The sequence below is a fragment of the Mastomys coucha genome, unplaced genomic scaffold (genome assembly GCF_008632895.1).
Source record: "Mastomys coucha isolate ucsf_1 unplaced genomic scaffold, UCSF_Mcou_1 pScaffold16, whole genome shotgun sequence".
NCBI lineage: Eukaryota > Metazoa > Chordata > Mammalia > Rodentia > Muridae > Mastomys > Mastomys coucha.
Genome location: NW_022196898.1, coordinates 2148723 through 2152604, shown reverse-complemented (window position 1 = coordinate 2152604; position 3882 = coordinate 2148723). Strand labels below are relative to the sequence as shown.

General features: G+C 47.3%; 1 protein-coding gene across 2 annotated transcripts in view; it reads left to right on the top strand.

Moving 5' to 3' along the window:
* Positions 1-3882, top strand: part of Maml3 (mastermind like transcriptional coactivator 3) — a 419869-nt gene that overhangs the window by 410793 nt on the left and 5194 nt on the right. The gene's annotated exons all lie outside the window — the stretch shown is intronic.

Genomic DNA, 3882 nt, shown 5'->3' with positions numbered 1-3882 from the left:
GTGGGCATCCCACACAGCAGGCAGGCCTGTATGTGTCACAGGTGGGCATCCCACACAGCAGGCAGGCCCTGTATCATGGTTGGGCTGAAAAGTCCAGCAAAGCTTTGACTCTTGCTCATACCTTGTTCCTAATAGAATTAGAATTTTGGAATTTCCTCTTCAAGGTACTGAGTGGGCTACAGACACGCCAAGACCCCTACCCACCCAGACTAGCAGTTTACGAATAATACCAGTCACCCTCCGAAGAGAAAATGTGTACTGTTGAGCTTACCTTGCTTCTGCTCCTGAACAGCCATGTAATTATCTCCCTTCTTGCCAAGGTCAGTCAGCCACCTGGCAGCTATTGTACAAACAAACCTCCATCCCTCTCACCCTGCATAAGGTGTGTGACAAGGAGCTGTGCTAATATCTCTGCGCTAGTGATAAATGGAACTGCTAAGGGGCTCTGGGCTTTGTAAATCTCTCCTCCACCAAGCCCAGGACATTTTCAGGTGTGCCTGATGCCCTGAGAGATTATTTCTGATACACATGCTACAAGCGAGACACAGCAGGAGTCCGGACTAGCCAGGCAGACCTCATCAGTGCCCACTGGGGGTTATGCTCTCATGCCACCCCACAGCCTGGTCAGCCAAGCCCTGGGGAGCAAAATGGGAGGTGGAAGATTGCAGGAAGAGGTGTGTCAAGCCCATGCCTTTGGACAAGGAGACAAGATAGAAATACCTCAGAATCATGATGAGGTGGGCCTACCTGGAAAACATGGAGGAAACAAAAAAACTGTCTGAGTTGCCCTAGCAACCATATATACAATTTATAAGGGACCATCACCCAGCTCAGGGTCGGGACTTGTCTATCCTGTTCTCTTTTAATATGATTTTGAATAAATAAGTAGATCATGAAAGGCTGAAGAGATGGGTGAACTGCTTTCTGTATAAGCTTGAGGACCTGCATTTCAACTCAGGTGCCGTAATGCCCATCAGGAATCACAACATCTACCATGAGATGGGGGAGGAACAGGGGACCCTCAGAAGCCACCAGGCTGGCTAACTGGCATATACAGAAGCAAGCCAGAGTCCCTATCTCAAACAAAATAGAAAGTGAAAAAGTATCAGAGGTTGCCTGTACCTTGACACACAACGCACACACACACACACACACACACACATGCATTTTTAAAAAATCAGTTTGTCTTCATCTAGCAGGTTAGGTTTGCATAATTTTCCCATGTTAAAGTTTGTTTGAGGTAAAGAATGCAAAGTCCCTAGAAAACTATGCTTTGCACAAATGTATATGGAAATGGCTCCTGGGACACGTGACAATATTGGGGATTGTTGTAGAAAAGCTACAGCCCATATACCATTCATGTCAATATAATGTCTCACCTGCCTGTGCCCCATATGATGCTTAGAGTTCGGGTGACTCAGGGCCTCCACGGTGGGATGCTCTCAGCTTTCTGCTGAGCTTTCTTTGCCATGCCAGGGATGGATCGCAGGGCCTCACACATGTTAGGCCAGTGCTCTGCTTCTGGGCTGCACCCCAGCCCTGAGAGTAAATATTGATTGTCACATCAGCACCACGCTGACTTTGCAATTTTCTTAGCCTCGGCAGCATTGAACATGCCCTGTCACTTTCAGTTCTGGAAACAATATATTGGAAACACTTGTGTTTCCTGAGGGGCCCCGTGATGGAAAACGGACAGATTTGAGATCCTGCCTATCCCCTGGAACTTGGCTGATCAGGCAGTCAGAGCCAAGAAGGTTAAAAACAGGTGGGAACTGAGGCTAATGCCGGGTTCTGGACAAGCACATGGCGTGTCCCCGCTTGTCCACTCACAGAGGACGAGCAGACCTCCCCATCTGAGGGCTCAGATAAACAGTTAAGATTCCGAAGTTTCATCACTTGCAGGCAGGAAGGCTGAAGTTGGGGAAGAACTGTGGTTTGAGACCTCAAGCTCAGAAAAAGATAGAGCAGGGAAGGAAATTAGAGAATCCTGGCTCCGGGCCATGCTCAGCCCACCACAACCACAGACTTTTTTCTCCCTGTAAATGAGATATTTAAACTTGTATACTGTATAGGAAGTTTGACAAGGAGAAACATGTCCGTGTGCGTGTGCCTGTGGCTGTGCGCATGTGGAGGCTATAATGAACCACAGGTACCATTCTTCTGGCGCTGTCCACCTTGCTTGTTAAGACAGGGTGTCTCACTGGCCTGGAGCTTGAGAAGTAGGCTAGAGTGTTTGTCTGGAGAGATGCCTGCTTCTGCCTCCCCAGCCCTGGGATTATACCATGCCTGACTTTTCTTTTTTTCTTTAACCTGGACTGTAGGACTCAAACCCGGAGCATCTTGCGTCCGAGGCAATTAATTACTGTCCTGACTCAGCTATCTCCCCAGGCCAGGGAAAACTTTTAAAAGCTCTGCTTAACTCCCAATAACATCCTTGTATCATTGCCTGAAAGGTTTGCTTGGTTTCTGGCCTCCACTCATATTGCTCAACACATTGATTGATCTCTTTTTTTTCTGTAGAATCCCATGGTAGACACATAGGCTGGGCTGATGGGGCAGAAGCTGTTTTGGGGAGGGGGGTTGTTTGTTTGTTTCCTTTGGATGCCTGAATGCTGACTGGCCTTTTAGGGGAAAGAAAGACGTTCGGAAAATTACAGACCTGCCTAGGAACAAACGTGAGAGAGAAAATGGAAGTAAACACATGTGGTAAGAAGTAGCCAGTAGGTGTTATTTTTGTAATGAACACTCTAAAGAGCTGGGGATCTGGTTGCCTGTTCTTTTGGGCTCTCCCAGATGAAAAGAACTTAATGAATATTCAGCAGCTGGGAGAAAGCCTGTAAGTGCTTCAAAGGTCACGTGACTAGGTGATGGCCAACCGAGAACTCAAAGCCCTTTCCCTGCCCTTTCCCCTTGCTCGCCCCTTGTGTCTCTCTCCCATGCACACTATAATGATTGGAACAGCCTGCCCAGCAGGTTGGTAATGATGCTGGTGGCACAGAATCCCACGCAAGTCAAAGAAGAAAGACTAAAAGGCAGGCCATGGACTCCCTGAATAGGTGGGATTCCACACGGCTGCTTCGGCACAGCCAATTCAGAGCATTTTACTTGGAGACATGTATTGTACAGGTAGTATGCCTTCATGGGAGTAAGATTAGCCTTTTTTTTTTTTAACATGGCCCCTGAGGAGCCTATGTTTTTGTACACACAGCATCTACTTAGGTCATTAAAAAGCAGTTGCTTGTCCCTTTGAGCCAGATCCCCATAGTGCCAAGGAAAGCAGCCCTCTGGCTGATGTTGGAAAATCAAAGTTAAAATTGCTTCACTCAGCACATGAGCCAGCAAGTCCAGCATCGAGCACAAGGAAATATCAGCAGGAGACAAGTCAGAGTAGTGGCATCTGCAGCAGCCCCAGACTAGGACACCCAAAATGACTGTCTGTGGAAGAATGAGTACATTGTGGTATATCCATACGGTAGAATACTAGTTAGTACTGAAGAGGAAGCGTCCGCCTTGGCATGAAGGAACCTTGCCAGTCTTATGGGAAATGTAAGGCACCGGGCACAGAATACAGGCATTGTATGAATTCAGTGTAGTATGATGGCAGCAAGACATAGTCTGTGGAGGTCAAAGTTAAGTTAATGGTGCTCTGGGAAAGGGATGACTGGAAAGGGGGGCTTCTAACACGTGTCTGATTCTGGCTCTGAGGGTGGGACTCGTTTTCGAGGTATTTCCACTTTGTGAAAATCCACCCACACCCACTGTTGACTTTATGCAGCCCTTGCCTCTGTGTATGTGGGTTTTTTTTTTCTCCACACAAAATGTAGTCTTTGAGAGAAAAATAATACACTACCTTTACCAAAGTTGGCAGATCCCCAACTGTGT